Consider the following 20,523-nt stretch of genomic DNA (forward strand, 5'->3'; position numbering starts at 1 on the left):
CAGAAAACGAAGGAAGACTCAAAGACACGGCAAGAACAAGAAGAGGGCTAAGAAGAGCAGATCCCATCGAAGCGGCAATCTTCAGAGTTCCGGCTCCAATGAGCAAATTTTTTATTCTAAGAGAAAGCACTCCTACAAAGCTAACCAATATGACTTTCTCGAGGACAAGAGCAAGAAGACCAAAGATTTCAAGGAGGGTGGACAAGCACTAAAGTTTGATACTTTTTCAGGCTTTTGAGACACTCATAAGGCCCTCGCCTTTATTCAACAGCTCGACATAGCTTATTCTGGAGGGCGTTATTCAGAGCATTCCAAGGTCAAGAGGGCAACAAGCTTTTTGAAAGGAAACGCACAGACATGGTGATCCATTCTTTTGCTACAAAAAAAAGCACCGACAAAGTGGCTGCAGTTCAAGCAGCTTTTCACTTCCTCTTGGCTCACTTAAGAGTACAAACATGATGTGGTTAGTGCTTGAAATCATCTTCAGATGACCGACCAAGGAAGATACTTTGGATATCTTCTGTCAGAGATTTTGGGATACCTTTCTACTAGTCTCTTCTTTTAAAAAGATCACTTTTAAGCAACAACCGAGCGATTTTGCTGCGGTCTACCCAAAGAGATACGAGATTATTGCTTATTGCAGAAGTCTGAGTCCATACAACAACTGATGGGACAGGCTAAGCAAGGGTTTTCTATGCATTTGGGTACTCTTACGTATCAACTTTTGACAACAAGGACTGAACAAAATTTGAATAATGATACACGTCCCCGATTGACAGAGGAACAACGATCTGAGTATCTGAAAATGGGGAAGTGCTTTGAATGTGGAGAACATGGACATGTGTTTGCACGGTGCCCGCACAAGGCACAACCAGAAGAAAGGTGTGAGAGATCCAAAGCAGCCAATGAGCGCGCAAGAAAAGGAAAGACGAAAGCAAGATTGGTACCAGACTGTGTGGGGACCGATCGTGATCAGATAGATGAAAGTACTGAACTTTGCCGAGCATGGGGCAAAGTGCGAGACCAAGAAGTCCTAATCTTCTTTGATGGAGGAGCCAAGGACAACTTTATTTCACTCGGCTTGAAATTACGCCCGAGGAAATGGAGCCAAAGGGCGAGGCTGTTTTAGCGGCACCAGGACGGGTTGTTGCCATGACACATGTCATTGGCAAAGTTCGGAAGGGTGTGACGTCCTCCTAGGAATCCCTTGGTTCCACAAGAAGAGTGCCGTGGTTGATTATAGGGCAAGGAAAGCCATTTGAAGAATGAGAAGGGCAGAAGATTGTACTCAATGTAAAACTAAAGGGCGAGTCTATCCCACTTGTATTGGCTTCGGCCCTTTCCAAATTAATGAGATCCAATCTTTTTGTTTTTCCAATCTTCTTGAAAGAATTGAATGATGAACAAAGGTGAAATATATCTGATCTTGAAAAGGAACGACAAGAATTTCTACATGCGTAGGCTGACTGTTTCTCTGAAGGCCTACTAGGCGAGTTACCTTCTTCGGGTCCTGAACATCACACGATTGATTTGATTTTTGGACACCTTACCGAGTTAGCAGAGCCCAAAATGAAGAGATAATGAACTAGGGAAAAAACTTCTTGAAAAGGGTCTCATCCAACCTAGCACTTCACCTTTTTGTTCACCGGTGCTGCTGGTACTAAAGAAAGGTGGATCTTGGAGAATGTGCATTGATTATAGAGCTCTCAATAAAATCAGCATCAAGAACAGATTCCCTATCCCAAGGATCGATGATATACTCGACAGACTTTAAAGGTCCACTTGTTTCAACAGAATTTATTTGAAGAGTGAATATCATCGAATCCGAATTGCTCCTATAGACGTCTACAAGACATCTTTCAAGACGACTTTTGGTTTGTACCAATATATGGTGATTCCATTTGGTCTTACGAATGCTCCAGCGACATTCAACCCCATGATGGATAAGATTTTCAGAGTACCGATCGTTTGTGGGCACGTTCTTTGACGGCATCATAGTCTTCTCCAAGAGTGAGGCAGAGCACCAACACCATCTGTTATAGGTTTTCTAGGCATTACGGAAACATAAATTGGTTGTAAATTAAAAAAAAAAGTGAGTTCTCCTTGCGAGAGATACACTTTTTGGGACACATCGGCTCAGGGGAAGGTGTAAAGATGGACCTAGCCAAAGTTGAGACCATTCGTGATTGGCCCACTTTGAAGAATGTTCTTGAAGTTTGAAGTTTTCTGGGCTTGTGCTCAATACTATCGGCGGTTCATTCGAACATTTGAAGAGATAGCTTCTTTCTTGCATGTGTTGATTCAGAAAGAGGTTCCTTTGACTTGGGGACCGACATTGATTGCAACCTTTCAGACTCTCAAGGAAAAGTTGACAACGGGACGAGTTTTGGCCTTGCCAAACTTGCAAAAGCCCTTCGAAGTTTACTGTGATGCTTGTGGTCGCAGTTTGGGAGCAGTCTTGATGCAAGACGGCCATGTCATAGCTTATGCGAGTAGGATGTTTTCACCTCTTGAACGAATTGCACAGGTTTATGAGAAAGAGCTGCTCGCAGTCATCCATGCTCTTACACCGTGGCAACATTTTCTACTTGGAGCCGACTTTACTGTCTTTACAAACCATTAGAGTTTACGCTACTTTTTGTCTCAGAAGTAGCTTTTGGAAAAGTAGATGAGAGGGGCTCATATTCTGTCACAATTTCATTTCCACATAGTCCATGTCCAGGGACATAAGAATTTAGTGGCAGGTGCGTTGTCTCGCAAGCCCTTGGTTCTGGCTATTTTTGGGATACATTATCGAAGCTTCAAGGATATGGTAGAACAATACGCCATAGATCCTGATTTTGTAGACATCTTTCTCTGGATACAAAGTGGGGAGACAGTTGCAGGCTATTCCATATGGGATGGCCATTTGATGCGAAAAACTATGTTGTGTGTTGCACAACCTTTGAGAGAAAAGGTTTTGACAGTGCCATTGTCCACCTTTTTCGGGCCACCGCAGCATAGATACCACCTTGAAGGGTGTTGAGCGTTACTCCTACTGATCGAGGCTCAAAAAGGATGTGGACGAGTTTGTTCGCAGTTGTTAGTATGCCAAATGTTCAAGTTTGACAGGCATAAGGCACCAGGACTTCTACAACCTTTACCCATAGCCTCCCATCCCTGGGAAAGCATTGCTATGTATTTCATTTTTTATCTTCCCAAGACTCAAAGTGGGCATGATGGCATTTGGATAGTCATCGACAGATTGAGTAAGTAGGCGCACTTCATTCCGGTAAAGAAGACTGCTAAGCCCGATCATTTGGCAAGACTGTTTGTTTCACAGATTTTCTGGTTACATGGTATGCCTGAGTCCATAATCTTGGACAGAGACCCGCCATTCACTAGTTTGTTTTGGAGGGCAATCTGGGAGAACATTGGCACACGGTTGCAGTTCTCGTCCTCATTCCATCCATAGATAGACGTGCAATCTGAGATGGCCAATTCAGTGGTTTTGGATTTATTGAAGTCTTATATTTTGAATCAAAAGACTCAATGGGAAAATTACTTGTCCTTGGTGGAGTTTGCCTATAACAACACTGTTCATTCATCAATAGGGAAGGCGCTATTTGAAGTAATCGAGGGTGCTAAGAAAGTCCCACCGTTTCTAAGCACCAAAGATAAGATTTTTGAAGCAGATCAGTACATGAGAGATCTAGACATTGCTTTTGCCAAGGTTTGCGAGGCTCTTGAGAAGTCTCAAGCACGACATAAGAAGGCAGCTGACAAACATGGACGCTACTTGGAGCTGAAGGAAGATGATTGGGTACTCTTACGATTTGAGAAGGCACGCCTAAGGAAAAGAAAGGGAAAGGAGCGGCTTTTTCCAAAGCTAAGTATGCAGTACTATGGCCCTTTCCAGATTCACAAGAAGGTAAATGATGTATCCTTTAGATTGAAGTTGCCAGATACTTGGAAGATTCACAATGCTTTTCATGTGAGTCTCTTGAAACCTTTCAAAGGTGAGGTGCCCATTGACAAGGAGCTTGAGGAGCAACCTAAAGTAGCAGAGAGCGAGGAGATTCTTGTTCCTGAACAGATACTGGCTCACAAGGAAAGGAAAGTGAAAGGCAAAGTGATAGAGCGGTTCTTAGTTAAATTCAAGAACTATCCGGTAGGAGGACGTGACATACTCCTCGGATACTGGAACTTTACCTTGAGGCTTTTGGTCTAGCTTCGACTATCCTGGAAGATCCCGAATATCAGCTGGGTTGAATCTGGTGCAGACGAGATTGCACAAGAGGGGAGTTACTCCGCTCCTTTGTCACAAGTTACCCAGATGGAATAAAGTCACTGATTTTCCTTTGGATATCAGGTATACTGATGGGCTGATAGTATTCTGCTGTATGTCTTTATGAAAGAAGTACTTCGAAATGGGATTCCGCGAAATGAATTTGATTTACGTGTGCTCTCTCATGTGAGTAGTGTTTGAGTGCATGTTTGAAAGACGAAATGACTGCATCATTTCGGTCTTCTGATTCCAGATGAGATAGACATGATAGCAATAAGAATTATTCAACCTTGACATCTGTGAGATTTGGGATAGAATTAGATGTGATTACTAAACACGTTGCCGATAGATCATGGTCCAATATCTCGATGGACAATATGTTGATGATGTGATTTGAATGTTCAATGATTGTCATCTTTGTGCAAGTGGTGGATTGGTGTTGCCTAGTGTGTCAGTACTTAAGAGTCAGTGTCTACTGAACTGGTTTTCTGTCTTCTGTTGACTTTGCAGCCATGGCCGATGATGATTACAATTCTTTCAAGAGGGGGGTATGTCACAAAGTGATGACGTGGCATCAAGAAATTGGAAACTGACAAAAGAATAAGTTGTTCTAATTTTTGGGGATCCTGTCCAATGGGGCCTTAGAGGACAAAAATAAACCTAGCGTGAAGGCTGCTGATGTGGCAGGCCGTACAAACACCTGCAATTTGCGATGCAAAACTAGGCTTAGCTTTTGGAACCAGACGCTTTTGAGACCTAAAGCTTTTCTTATGTTTGCTTTTCGAAGGCCATGGGCCTATAAAGTTGTAACTAGGGTCTCTCCTCCCTCAGATTTTCCTGGAGCACTAAGCAGAGAGGATCCTCGGACTTTGTACTTTGCTCAAGCATTAATATATATGGACCACACCCAGATCAAGGACCTGCTTGTCCCTCGGCTTCGCCCACCGATTGAGAAGCAAAACGTTGTGTGGATTGTACCGATACTACATGTGAATCCACGAGTTTAGAGGATGGAGTTGATTCGTCAACACGTTGGCAGTTGTGACCATGAAATCTTACATGCAGGACAACCACAGTCCGGAAAGTGGGTTGTCGATCCCCCGGGAACGACATACCTAACCCGGACCCCTCCAAACTAAAGGTGAGCAACCTGTTCGTTAAGTATAATCGTGCATTTTCTATGAATTCACAACCATATTATATAAACGATCCAAGAGCACCAGTTAAGGGTACCTGGGCTGACGTGGAAGAGGGCTGCTACCAGGTACCCTCGGGGAGGCGGGCGCTGGGAGCTTCCCCGAGTACTGCGAACGACAGCACCCCAAAAAATGGGGAGCGGGGCCCCGCTGGTCGCTGCTACGGTGAACCCGAACTCACAGAAACCGGGAAGGACGGGATGAACCAGTGCGTAGCGGGGCAGCAAAACTCACTAGCTATGGCTGAGACTGGACGCCTCAGTTAACTCGGAAGGGCAACCATCTGAGGAGCTGAAGGGCGGGGGCATAGACCAAGATGGACCGAGCTCAACAAGGGAAGTACGGTACACTGAGGTCATGAATGCCGATCAACTTCAAAACAACAGGCTAGGATCCTTGTCGATACCTGAGATTGACCCGGTCGCCGCCCCAAGCAGACCGGCTAGAGAGGAACGGGTAATGATGAGAGGCAGGCTTGGGAGGGGTGTTTCAGAAGGGACGGTTGGCAAGCTGTGCATTTGGGGCGCCAATGAACACACCGAAGTGTCATTCAGCAAGGCCTTGAGACGCGCACTAAGATCAACCTCCCTGTTTGCAAGTATTGAGCTTTTGGATCGATTCCTTAACAATCGGACGGGGAGCACTTGCTTTGATGTTTTCACTTCTAGTAAACAAGCAGCCCTAGATATCCTCCACGTCATCCAAGCGGAGAGTAGGCTTAGGTGGTTTGCTAAGATCTCGCTTCCTTTCGCTAGGAGAGACAGGAACCGTTTGAGGCCGGCGATGGAAGTGTTGAAATCGCCGATCTTTGCCACGCTTAACATTAATGGACTCCGGTCGAAGCGGGGGGAGTTGGAGTACGTAATGTTACAAAAGACTTGGAATGTGGTGGGTCTCCAAGAGACTCGACTATTCCAGGGTGCATGGCCCCTTAGAATGGCGGGGTATTCGACATTCCAAGTGCTAGGGTCTGATAAGCCAGGGGCCAGGGGACTTGTGACCTTGGTCTCCCAGGAACTCAGAGCCTTTGAGTTGGGAATGTCGGACGTAAACTCCTTGTTTGTTCAACTCTTTCCTTTAAATATGAAGGATGGTTGGATTTATGGAAATGTTTATGTCCCGCAGAGGCAATTAGTGGATGAACGAGCAGACGTTTTAAGCTCGTTAGCTTCGAAGCTTCGTAGGTTGGGCAGAAAGGGCCTTCCTCTCCTGATCGGAGGGGATTGGAATCTTAGGCGGCGCCCGATGAAGAGATGGCTGGGGAGTGAAGACCTTGATTTTAAGATTGTCCAAACGAGAGGCTCTGGACTCTCGTATCACTCTTCCCGTGGTAAAGGGCGATCAGACATTGACTTCTTTTCGGCCAATGCTCTGGCCCTTCAGTTCCTCGGCCATGCCAGTGTCCAGAGATCTGTGGATGTTTCGGACCACTGGCCTGTTAAGGTGAAGTTGGTGTGTGATGCGGTGTGTGCGGAGCCTCCCCCACCACCCCCCCCCCTCCATTGATGCGACTAGAATTGAGCCAGCGGCTCAACTCTTTTTACACCACAACTTCTGGGATTCCCTACCAGAAGCAGCGGAGGAGGGGGAAATCACGCAGGCGGCGGTGAACCGTCAGTCGAAGAGCTTTGAGGAGGCAGCTGAAAGAGTCTCTCGAGATGTTGGTGCGTTCTCTGTAAGGCCCCCCAAGAGGCCTAATAGAGGCTTTAGGCTAGACCCGAGAGCCCGGAGATCCATCAATCGAAGACGAGAAGCTTGGAAGTCTCTGCGGGATGCAGAGAGTGATTCCTCTAGTGAAGATAGGGCGTGGAGGAAGTTTGTTGAGTGCCGAAAAGAGGCGCGAGCTGAAACGAAGAGGAGCAAGAGGGAGGCTCTCAAACGATTCATGCTCAAGAGCGTCGAATTGGCAAGACGCAAGGAATGGTATGCTTGGTGGAAGCATATGAAAGCCGTTCTAGGGGGGAGCAGAAAAGGAGGGCCCGCTCAACCCCTAAGAGACCAGAACGGCGAGCTGCAGGCGGACGAAGAGAAGATCCGAGACATTTGGAAGGATCATGCTTCTCGCGTCTTCGCCGATCCCTCCGGGCACAGCAAGGACCCAGAACACTGGCAGAACCATGCTGTGCGACTTTGGCCTAGAATAGAGGGCATCAATGACTCTATTAGATGGAATGAAGTTCGAGAGGTATGTCGCAAGATCAAGCGACATAAAGCAGCTGGGATAGATGGCATTCCCCTTGAATTTTTCAAGATCCTTATGCAAGACAAGGGAACTAGATCGGATCGATTTAAACCAAATACAGACATGGGAAGAGCAGTCTTCAAACTGCTATGTACTTGGTTTGATTCAGGGAAGTTGCCGGAGGCATCATCTACCTCGGTAGTGGTGTATATCCCGAAGAAGGGTGATCTTTCTAATCCGGACAACTACAGAGGGATTTCTCTTATTCCAATCTCTCTGAAGCTCTTGACCTCACTCGTGATCAATAGGATCTCAGTGAAACTTGAGGAAAGAAACTTCTTCTTGCGTGGTCAAGCTGGATTTCGGACTCAGGAGGAATGTGTGGCACAAGTGATTGCCTTGAAAGAGATTGTGCTCAGACGAAAGGTTGTTAAGAAACCGACGTTTGTGGCATATATTGACTTTGAAAAGGCGTACGATACAGTGCCACACGAGGCGCTCTTTTTAAAGATGGAAGCCATAGGGATTGGAGGTCGTTGCTTGAATTTCTTTCGAGCCTTGTACCAATCTTCCAAGGTCAGAGTGCGGGTGGGAGCGAAGTTGAGTGAGGAGGTCCAAATCGCCCGTGGCGTGCGTCAAGGGTGTCCCGCGTCGCCTACTCTCTTTAATATATTCATTAATGACATCTTGGATGAGAGTGCGACTGACCTTGGGGTGGCTATTCCAGGCCTACTACTGAAGATCCAGGGCCTGCTTGCTTTTTGCAGATGATTTAGTTTTATTTGCGGAGTCTAAGGAGGAGTTGCAGGCTAGTTTAGATAGATTGCATAGTTGGGCGGAGAAGTGGGGGATGAAGTTCGGCATAAAGAAATGCCAGGCGATCGTGTTCAACGGGGACCTTGAGGAACTTATTGCCTTCAAACCCCACATCGGACCTGAGGAAATTCAGGTAGCTTCGGAGTATAGGTACTTGGGCATCTTAATAGACAGCGAAGTCTCGATCGATCCTATCCTTACGGATAGGATTGAAAGTGCACGTAAGTCTTTGTATGCCCATAAACATCTTCTATGCTCTAAGAAAATTCCGATGTGGTCAAGGTTGGCCTTTCTCAAGGCGTGCGTCTTCCCAGTGGCGACTTATGGAGCGGAGATTATGGGCTCACATGACATGAGGAAGTTGAACCCATTAGAGACGCTTATAGCAACTGGAATGAGGTGGGTAGTCGGTAAGGCCGCGAAGTCGAGTTCTGTGGCAGCAGCAACTCTTCACCGGGAGTTAGGGCTCCCCCCCTAACCAGCTTACTGTGCAGGACAGAGGGTACGAGCTTTTACCAAATACGCAGGTCTAAAGACTTGGATTGCAGATTTGGTTAACAATATACCAGAATGGAACCAATTCAAGAAGTGGACTTGGTGTAAAAGGACAAAGTTTTGGGGGGAGAGGTATATCAACGGCGCTTCTGTTGAAACCGCAAGACAGGAGAGCTGGAAGCTCTAGGAACACTCACATCAATGTGTCTCCCTTGATCCTTATATCGAGAGGAAGTATGAGGACACGCGTGGATACCTCTTTAGGCAGAGCATTGGGAAGAACCCCGGTGGGATGGAGGAGAAAGTCTTGTTACCAGCAAGAGTGGATGGCTTAATGCTTAAGGATAAGATTGAACGGGCACAGTCGAGGACTTGCCCGTTGTGCGGAATGGAAGAAGGTTCAAGGTCACTTACGCACCTGTTGGTACAGTGCCCTGAACTGGACAATCTCAGAAGCTCAATACGACCCTGTTTGGAACATGCTAGACGGCTGTAAAACAATCCTAGCGGTGAAGATACCGAAGTGTTACTCCTGGGAGGGGAGATAAGCGGAAAGCGATTGCCAGGTTGGGTTGTCCCCCGTGGGGCCCATAATGGTCGTCGTGGACCGCAGCTGAGGAGTGCCTATGCGGATAACGTTGCAGCATTCCTCTGCGGGGCCGTACCGCGGTACTACAATGCTCTGGCCCATGAGGGTGTTTGAAGCTCGTAGGGCTTGTAGTTATTGCGTACGGTGCGGTCTCGCCTAACATGGTCCTGGGGCTTTCCGAGCGGGCCTTGGTGACCATGGTTGGCCGGATCGGGATGCCTCCTTTGAGCCGACGCCCACTTTGGGTATGGCAGTCCTACCGGACATCCGCTGGACGGGGGCCTTTTTCTACCAGGCGAAAATCCTGGAGTACCTGGGCAAGATTCAGTACGGTCTGTGAGTTACAAGGGTTTGTCCCTCTCTCTCAGCCTTGGTCCTTAAATGCATCACTGAATTCGTTTGGTGATTTCCCGACGTTACCCTCGGGTGGCGTGACTAACAAGGGAACATGGACTGACTAACATGGCATGAAAAGACTTTTTACTCCCCCGAGGGGGAAACTTGCTTCCATTCCCTGTTGACATGCCACGATACGGCATGGAGGCGCTTTTCCCCTTGTCGGCAAGTCCGCAAGGTAATTTGTCTTTGACTCGTTTGCGTGCACGCGAAGCAAAGGCAGTTCCTTGTTGGCTTGCCGGCTCTAGCCCAAAAAAGTAAAAAGTAAAAGTAAAAAAAAAATATATAAAAATAAATACCGAAAGGGGCTTCAGACTTTGGGGCCAATACCGTTGGGCACATAACATTGCCGGGCCGTGTAGTCTCTCTTGAATTGTGTTAAGTGGATGTTAAAGTGTTTTCTTGTGTGTCCTGCAGATCCCCGACTTGCGGTGTCCAAGTTTGTTACACGTGGCTGCGTTGCCTTGACTCTTGCGATGAAACTCTCGGCCATTGGCCGTTTCGCATTGACCATGCAATGTCCGTGCATTTGTGATTTCAAAAAGAGGGTCCCAAAAATTAAATAGAATTTAAGGGAAGGAAACCAACAAATAAAGTTAGTGTTTGTCACCGTCTCGTGACATATACCCCCCTCGTGAAATCGCAAATGTCCTCGACGACATGCATGCTATACATGCCACGGATGATTTAGTGTGATTATCACTCCTTTATCATAGCATGTATCCGCAAGAAAAACTATCAAACATGTGTACAAATGACTTTATGGAATCTTCACACTTTTGTTATTTCTATCTATCATAGGATTGAGCATTGTATGTTTAACATTGGTAAGGCAATGTACACTGCTATTGCATTGAATCCGTGTGTACATGAGAATTGCTAGCTTGAGCATCACCCCCCTCTTGAGCACGTGTCATAACCTTTGACCTTAGCTCTAGTGAAGTGATCTGAGTTGGGGAATACGTGGGTTGTAAAGCAAAGGATTCAAGGTAAAGTTGTAATACATTTGGTGACTACCAATTCACTCTCTTTCATCCATTTTGCATCCATAGGTGGATAGTTCTTGAACCTCACCAAATAATGTCTTATAACTTTTTTCTTAACTTTTCAGTCTTTATGTGCCAAAATTTGCTCAGGTACCAAGATCGCATCAAGTCCTCAACTTTAGGTTGACCTTCGACTAGCATGTCCTTCCGTACTTGAAAAGGCCCATAGTAGCGCATACTGAGCTTTGGAAACAACCTTTCCTTGCCCTTCATCTTCTTTAGTCTTGCCTTTTCAAATTGCAATAGAACCCAATCACCAAGTGAAAACAAGAGTTCACATTGATGACGATTAACAGCCCCTTCGGCTCTGCTTGAGTGTTCTCCAAGACAAGCTTAATTTTCTTATACATTTCATCCATATTTTCTGCATATCGATCTTCTTCAAAAATCTTATGTTTTGTATGGAGAATGGGAGGAATCTTTTTGCCACCCTCAACAATTTCAAAGGGTGTCTTGCCTGTTAACGAATGCACTATATTGTTTTATGCGTACTCCAGCAAAGGTAAATACTGTTCCCACTTGCCCTTACACATAGCATTTAAGTAAGTCCAAGACAGCACAATTGGCCTCTTCTGAATGTCTATCCATTTGTGGATGAAAACTTTAAGTGTTGTGCCCATGTTTTGAGACAAGCCTCTCCAAAACGAACCTGACATGGGAGGATCACGATCACTGACAATTGACAATGACATACCATGGTACTTAAACACATCGTACATGAATAGTCGTGCCATTAATCGGATTTTATCTTCTTTTTGATAGGAATAAAATGGGCCTATCTGCTAAACATGCAAATAATGATCCATATATTATCATTCCTTGTCTCTGTTCTTGGAAGATTAAAGATAAAATCCATAGCAATATTGTCCTATGGCTTATTTCGAATAGGCATGGTTCTAACAACCCTGGTACTTTTTGCTTGTCAAATCTGACCTTTTGGCAAATTATGCTTGCTCGCACAAAGTCGTCCACATCTCTCCTCAAAGTAGGCCAATAAAAGAATGTCTCAACTGCTTTCATTGCTGCATCAATACCATGATGTAAAATGTCCTGCATATGGTGGGACATGACTTTCTATCGTAACCTTATGTCGCAATGGCCTAGTGACACATAGTCTACCATGCATCATCATATAACCATCCGTGAGGAGATAGTGTTCATGCCGTTGTCCATCTAACAACTGCTCAAAGATCCTTGCAAAATCTTCATCATTAGCATAATGTTCCTTCATATCATCAAGCTCATGATGATAACAAATTGGCACAACTGAAATTTGTGGCTTTCTTGACAATGCATAAGCCACAACAATTTTTTTGCCTTGCACATGCACAATGTGAAAGTGGAACGTAGAAAAAATGTTTGCCCATCGCATACTGGTGATTTTCCATCCGAATTAGAGCAATTTTGCAAACCTGGCGAGAAAACACAACACGCTGAATTCTCTGTTTTCAGCCTCTAAAATGCTCCAGAACACCTGTTTAGCGATTCCCTATTCCCCGAAGCTCCTGGGATTTTTAGGCATCAAAAAGTTTCAAAATCCTAAACCTGCAAAAATTACTGTGTTCCGATCACATCTATAGTCAGCCTTCAAGTTCTCGCACTTGTATGGCTACTTGCCTTTTGATTTAGGCTAGATTTCTCGTGAGAAATCTCTCTAAATCAACTTGTAGTATGTACCTGCTTGGGATTAGCACTTAGCTAATCTGGTACCTGTGCAAGATGCTCTTGCCTCGGCAATCGCGCATAAACCCGTAGAATTGTACATATGGATGAATAGCCCTTGAGCTAGGCATCACCGTTCTGTATTCAAAAGGGGAGACAACTGCACGAGAGCGGAATCATCGTGCTACATAAGACAGAGGAGAAGGCAAGCTTTCCATTAAAGCTGTAGACCTGCACTCATTACTCACACACACACACTGTAGGTTCACAATCAAGTGAAAATCAGTCTTCTCTCAATTTTGGGTGCCCCGAGCTGAGTTGGCTTGTAGATTCACTATGGAGACGCCAAGTGTCCAGGTTGCCCTTTTCAGTCAAATTCCTAGTACCCCACCAGCTTATGAAGTCTTGGCGAGGGCCAACAAACCATCAATATTCTCCCTAGCATGCATGAAATGATCTGCCACTATACCATCATGATCCTGTGTCCTCCTTGTGTGCAATGTGTCAATGGCTCGCCTCACCATCTCTGTTGTGAAGAAAGTAGAAGTCGGAGGACACGGCTTCAACGGATCTGGCAATGGTAATTGCTCTGTTACTGTATATGGAGAGGAGCATATTGTGTCCATGTCTATATAGAAGTAATGTGTAACGGGAGGGCACCATGTGCCAACGGAAAAGAACAGACTGAATAGACTTTAGATGCTTCAAAACAACAAAACTAAAAGATATGGAGAACACACAAGACACGGAGTGGTAGAGTTCCACCTCAATAGAGCACTGGCCCAAACCTTGGCGCCCCTTTCAAACAACTCTGGTGGCACTTCTTTGCATCTTTTACGCGGTAGGATGCTAGAGAGTGAGCCCTCATGTCATATTTAAAGGGCATTGACCCTCAAAAGCAGTTTATATGAAAGCAACTAGTCTAAAATCATATGTTCTCCCAAAAACTAGCGGTAATGGCTGTCGTACAATGTGCCACGTCATCAACTGCGAGTGCAATTTGCAGAAGTCCGTACAGAATGCCACATCAATAGCGTAAAACGCAAGCGTTCGTACAACTGCCATGCCATCAGGTTTTTACGTAAGTTGTGAGTGTGTGTGGGTGCTCGTTTTGCGTTATGGACTTCGGCCCTATCGGACGGGGTGCCATAAGTTGGTGGGAGTTAGGATTTTAACCCCTTCTTTATAGTTGGGCCACTCCGTGAGGAACTGTAAATTGGTGATAGCTTCTTCTCCTACTTGTGCTAGGGTTTAGGCCCGTCGGCCGGGATCTGTAGGTTGGCTAGGTTAGGCTCGGGGACTCGGGAGCCCTAACATGGTGGGTCTTCAATGGCTTGACACGTCAGTAGTTTGTGACATCCATGCTTCTTAAAAGAAGAGTAATCGTCTGCGATTACAATATATCTGCAAAACATCTCAAGTTAGCTAAAAAATATACGAGGATCATTCAGTTTCTCATTCCGTATTGGAGCCCTTGATATTCTGGCTTAGCAAAATTAGCCATCACACCCAAATTGTGTTGATCTGTAACGGGTGTCTTGATGCACTAAAATTACATACCCAGGCAATCTCACGCAATTAGGAATATTCAGTGGTTGGCACATCACAACGCAACACAAAAGCTTACATATACATGTTACAAGACATATAAACATATAGTCACCGATGAACACTTCCCCCGTATATAACCATCTCGGTCCAAGCAATGAGTTGCTCAACTACTCGCTTATCACTCCTCCTGCAAATAACCTAAAGAGGTCCGAGCGATGAGATGTAGAGGCCTTTTACAACCAAACGCTCCCCAGACCGCAGCCTGTGTCGCTTGGAGGTGCGCAGTCACCACTGCTCAGACTATTCTTCAATAATCCCCCCTTAAATAACCATCCAGGTCTGGGCCATGAGTAGACAATAGAAACAACATTTTTCAAACATTCAATAACACCCCCCCCCCCCCCCCCCCCCCCCCCCCCCCCCCCCCGCCCCCGTGCAAATAACCACAAGGGTCTACGCCATGAGTATTTGCAAGCATTTTCAACCATCAATTCTCTTTAGTACTCCTTTCTTTCCGAGAAAAAGATCCTTCTATTAGTTATTGAAAGTGCCCATGGGGCTACAACCACCTCTGCTAGAGAGGGCTACAACAAACATAAGGGGGAGACTCTCCCAATGAAAAACAATAGATGTACAATGAGGATGAATCAAGAGATGGGAGAAGGGAAAAGCCACACAGGTGGGTGGTAGTGCCATCTCAGCACACCTTGGACCATGGTGAAGAAAGGCCCAGGGCGCCAGAGTCGAAGGAAAGCCTCTCTACGGTCCCACATGCGGTCGGAGCTGCCATGGAGTGTCTCGAACAGTCCTCTGAGAGTATGGATCAACTCTAGCCAAAGATCTTGAACAGGCTTCGCTGGTGGTACAGGACGAGCCTCAAAGATGCGGAAGCAGCAAGCCCCCCAGATGAACCAGAGTGTCAGGCCGCCAATGAGCTCCCAACACTGCTCTCTCTCACTACACCACTCTTGTGGATTAAGCTCTGTAGCAGGCTGGGGTGTAGGTTGACCCCCCTTCACCACTATCATCCTGCTGGTGGAGGATAGCTCAAATTGAAGTGTCGGGCCCGTGAGAGTGGACCAAGTAGTTGCCCCCCAAGTGTACTGCGGTGCCGTGGAAAGAGCTGGCATCAGCCGAAGCACACGAAGCCAAACCTGTTGTGCCAGAGGACAATCCCAAAGACAATGGTGCTGACTCTCCATAGGATGGTCACAAGTTGCGCAAGCTACCGATAGACCACTTTGTACAAGCCAGCTTCCAACTGTTGTAGCTCGATGTGCAACCAAACACTGGAACAAAGTGACTCGCCGCGGTTGTCTAGTGCCCCACAACCTCTCCCAAAAAGCTGACAAGAACTTTGCTGTGAGACCCTCCTCCTGCCAATGAGGCATTGTAGCAAGACGAGCCTCTCTCCGTGTTGGCAGTATGTGATGTCCCAGTCGAACAGTGTACTGAAAGAAAGGGACACCTGGATGGTCGACGGAGGAGAAAGGGTCCCTCCAAAACCACTCTCCAGGATCCCACTGCACTCGTGCCAGTGGACAACACTCCCCAGCCCACAGCCTCCAGTGGCTAGTCTCAAGAGCTGCAGGGTCAGGATCTACGACACAAGTCCGCCCACAGATGCCCACAACTCGGATCCTCTAAAAACAGCTCTGTCACCTTTGGCCTCTACTGAAACTCCGTGTAAGCGACCCTCACCCTATAGCCCAAAAAACAGGGAGGGTATAGCCTGTGAGCAAGCCCGAACTGCGATGAGAACCTCCAGCTGCGTGAAGGCCCCCATCCATCTGGGCGCTGCTGACTCAAGAGGTGTGAGCCACTCAGTTGGTACTGCCTCTGTGATGTCTCTCATGCCTTGAAGCTGGATGCTCTGAAGCTCCTTTGATAAGCCTGAAAACTGTAGCCAATCACCTAAAGTGCGTGTTGGACCCTTTGCCATGGGACCCCAAGAAACATGAGGCCTACTACCAAACAAGTGGCCTCTTTGAGTGCTAACCATGGGCTTCCAAACAAGGGGCTGTCTCAGGCGCTCCTCCGTGCAAGTAGGTTGATGCTGCTCCAGGCCTCTCCGTAGCTGCTCCCAAGAATGGAGCAAACTCACAGCGAAACGGTCCTCCCATCTTCTACTCAGGCCAACTCTGCGCATCTCTGTGAAAATCCATTTGGTAGAAGGTCGCCAGGGGCCTCGAGCCTGAGGTACTCTAGCACTAAGCCATTGAAGCAAAAACTCCTTTCAGGGCTCCTCCCCTAGAAGTAATCCTCTTACAACAAACTTCCCAAGAAGGGCTCTACTCTGTTGTGCTGGGTCTATGATCCCCAAACCCTCCCTGAGAACAAGGAAGAGTGATGACTTGCGAGACCACTTTGGCCCGGGCTATGTGAGTGTCACGCCCCGACCAAAGGAAGTTCTTGATTAGCCTCTCTATCTGGTTGATGCAAGAACTCGAAATGATCCAACAAGAAGTGATGTACCACATAGTAGCCAACAACACTTGGTTGGCCACTACCACTCTACCTGCCAGAGAAAGTCGTGCGGAACTCCAATGTAACAACTTCCTCCTAATGGACAGGAGAAGGGGAGCAATCTGCTGCTCAAGAGAGAAGTCCAAGCCAACCTGACAGCCCAAGTACCGAACTGCAGTACCTAGGGGAATCCATCTGAAACCCTCACCTGGCAGCCAATCAGACGTAGAAGCACTACCAACCGAGAAAGCCACTTTCTTTCTCCAGTTGATCAGTGCGCCTGATGCACAACAAAAGGTCTCAAGAGCCTGCTCACATCTGTGAAGGTTGGCCTCTTGGCCCTCCAAGTACAAGGCTAAGTCGTCTGCAAACTCAGCATCCAATAGCTCATCTCCCCGAATAGGGAGCGCTAAGCCATGTAGAGCAATCTGCTGTGAAACCAAAAACCTGCTCATCGCCTCAGTATAGAACAGAGTGAGGAAGGGGGTTAGAGGGCAGGCCTGTGTGACCGAACGTGTGAGCATGAAGCGATCTCCACTACCACCTGACAAAAGTATCTGACTGTGTGTCCGTCTGTAAAGAGCTGATAGACCTCTGATCCATGCATCTGAGAAGCCCATCCTGCATAGAGTGCCCTCCAAAAGGTCCAAGTCAACTCTATCGTAGGCCTTCTCAAAATCGAGAAGTATCACCAGATCGTTACCACGGAGGCGCACGAGGGTAGATGCCTCCCAAAAATTTGCATGTTGTCAAGGATACTACGCTCCTTGACAAAACTAGTCTGTGTCCCATGTATGATGCTCTCTAGAAGTGGCTGAATCCTCAAACTCGGAGCCTTGGCGAGATTTTTGTAGGTTGAGTTGAGGATGGTGATGGGCCGCCACTATCGAATCTCATCCAAGGAGCCACCCTCCTTGGGAATGAGGTAAATCAGACCCTCACTCATGCTGTTAGGCATCTCTTCTATGTGTAGGATGTACTGAAAAGCAGTGTAGAGATTTGAGCCAAGCAAGTCCCAGTAGTCTAAGAAAAAGTTGGGAGTCAAACCGTCCTCGCCTAGACAGCTACCATGGGGAAGTGCTCTGAGGGTCGCGTGGAGCTCCTCTATTTGGATAGGCAGCTCGAGCCTCCGACGCATCTCCTCAGTCACAAGACGAGGCTTCTGTGCCCACACTTGCTCTCTGCATGCATCCTGACGCTCTGGCTGAGGCTTCGCAGACAGAAGGTCACGGTAAAAGTCGGTGGCAATTGCACGTATGTCCTCTGGCTCTGAAGCAATTGACCCGTTAGGCCTCCTCAACTGGTTGACCCTGGCATGTGCATGTCGGGGCCCCACTGTCTCAAAGAAAGCCGGAATCACTCTGTCACCCACCTGGGTGCACTGAGATGCCTACCGATGAAAAGCAAACTCCTGGCGCCTCTCCTCTGTGTTGGCAAGCTTGTGGCGAGCCTGTTGCAACTACTTCTCCAACCAAGGACTTCTGGATGCTGCTCCTGCATCCTCTGCAAGGAAGCAACGCCCCGTCCGAGACGCTACTCCCCGTCTCTCGTTGCAGCCAGGCGGGGCCGTAGACTCTGTAGCGCGGATAGTGTGTCGTGCCCTCTACAGTGGGTCCTGCTCAGTGCAATGTGCATGACATCTCACTCAAAACAGAATGAAAACAAAGAAAACAATAGATAACAATTGATCCACACAGAGACACAATAGCAAACCAGAACATAAGAACTCGACTATCTTAAGAATCGATACAGACTCTAGCGTGGCACACTCAGCTCCAGTCCAAAACTCATATGTACAATGGGGTGTCGAGGCTCAGATGTGCAGGGATGGTGCAGACGTGCTGTGTATAGACTCGCTACTCTAGACGACGACGTTGGACCATATATGAGGAAGAAGATCCTGATGACCCAACCGCTAGTACTCATATGTAGAACCATAAAGAGCCAGCAATGGCTCATAAATGTCAGCCATCTAAGTCTATCTCCAGACTGAGTGGTGGTGACGTGGCCACGATATCCACTAGACCACCGTCCATACCACGTGTCACTGCCCAGCCCAGAGAGTCCGTCCAGTGTGAACCAGCCTAGACCAACTGTACTAACTGTGTGTCTTGTGAAAGTCACACTATAGCTTGCTACAAGTTTCCTGCCACAAGAACGCTCACCATCTCGGTGAGAGAAACAACTGAAAGTGCTAATTGACCGCAAAAGAAACCACTACCGCGCTGCACTGTCATTATGAAAAAAACCGCCTTGCAGTCACCCAAGAGAAAGATTAGTCGCCACACCACCCGAAGCATCAGTCTCTGAATCTGGAGCCATCAAATCAATGGTGGGACCTGTTGTATGTGGGCTCTCCTATCCGTAACTGGGCCGCCTGGGAAGGGGCCAGCCACCTACTGCTAGACAGAGGGTAACACCTGTCCTGTAGTGTACTGAGGACGTCGAGTAACACAGCCATGGCGGTGTGCTCCAGCAATACCGTTGCAGCAAGGAACGTTCTACGGCTGAGGCAATGGTGACGACTGAAACCCCTGAGGATATTGTTGATTGTAGTACTGAACTAGAGTCTGTGGGTAGAGTCCCATAAATTGCTGAGAAGGACCTGTTGCTGTATTGTGCATTGGTGAACCTGCTCCAATCCATCCATACCCCATACCCATCATTGTAGTCTGGGTTGCCCTATTTTCATGTAAGAGCAGTTCTCTAAATCCTTATACCTGAGCTTGAAGATCATTAATCACTTGAGACTTTAACTTCAAGGCCTCTTGGAGTGCGAAAATAGTAGCATCCCGATCGGCGATGGCGCTCTCAGCGACTCGCAGAGATCGCTCCATAGCTGCGTGACGCTGGTGTGTAGTTGCCAACCGCTCTGCTCCAAGCTCAGTGGTGGCAATGGCTTGCCTGGACTCGTGCAGTATATCCTCAGATATGCGAAAAAGTGATGTAGAGTCTGACACTGTGGAAGATCCTGTAACAGTGTCAGGCGGGAGAGGGCTGGCAAGTGGTACTATTGGTGGCATTGGGGTGGCAAGTGGCACTGCTTGTGGTGGACTGTGAGCATGCCTCTCTGGTGGATTAGAGACGGTTGGAGTGGTTGCAGCAGGACTAGGCATAGGAGAAGAAGCAACTCACTGGGGCTTGGGAGCTAGTCACTGTGGTAGAAGTAAAAATAGGAGCAGTAGAGGGAGGAACACACACTGTAGAAGCCACAGTTGTGACATGCATAGTGTGATCTGCATCGCCTGAACTTACGATCGAACAAGTAGCGGGAGTATGCGAGGAACGTCGAACAGGTTGCTTCACTCCAAGCTGTTGGCTTTCCGAAACTGGCAGTGATACTAAAGATTCCAATGTGTCCTTCACCACTTTCGCCCTCTTTTTCTTCGGTTTCCTAGGGAGATTCATTGTTTGTTCAATAGCTTTTCCTTTTGCCTTAGAGCTTTTACGCCGCATATCCGTATCCACATCCATAAGGCTAACATGTATGTTAATGACCCAAGCCAACATGGGAGTTGCAAAGCACTTAAAGCTAGATTGCACAGATTGCACTTGAGCTCTGAATATTTTTGCCTGCGATTGTGAGGTAAATAGAATTTGATGAAAGCCACACGGGATGGTGTTGATGAGGCAGTATAAGCCATCGCAGTGCGAGAACATAGTAGGCATGTCACATCTGCTCTTGCTTACTTTAGCAGCTCTGGCCAGAAAGTAGTACTTGAAAATGGCCCAAAGCTTTGTATTTCTTGCATAGTCAGCATGACTAGTACTAATTAGCTCTTTGCATGCTTCAATGGTCGCATCTTTTGAAAGTTGTGAATAGGTTCTCGTAGCCGGTTTTACTGCAGGAAAGGTTG

General features: G+C 47.1%; 1 protein-coding gene and 1 pseudogene across 6 annotated transcripts in view; both read left to right on the top strand.

Annotated features, from left to right (window-relative positions):
- Positions 1–20,523, top strand: part of LOC147452411 (mRNA export factor GLE1-like) — a 169,950-nt gene that overhangs the window by 120,609 nt on the left and 28,818 nt on the right. The window lies entirely within an intron of this gene.
- Positions 668–10,052, top strand: LOC147452412 (uncharacterized; annotated as a pseudogene).

The sequence above is a fragment of the Adiantum capillus-veneris genome, chromosome 8, assembly GCF_014529385.1.
Source record: "Adiantum capillus-veneris isolate H3 chromosome 8, ASM1452938v2, whole genome shotgun sequence".
Classification (NCBI taxonomy): Eukaryota; Viridiplantae; Streptophyta; class Polypodiopsida; order Polypodiales; family Pteridaceae; genus Adiantum; species Adiantum capillus-veneris.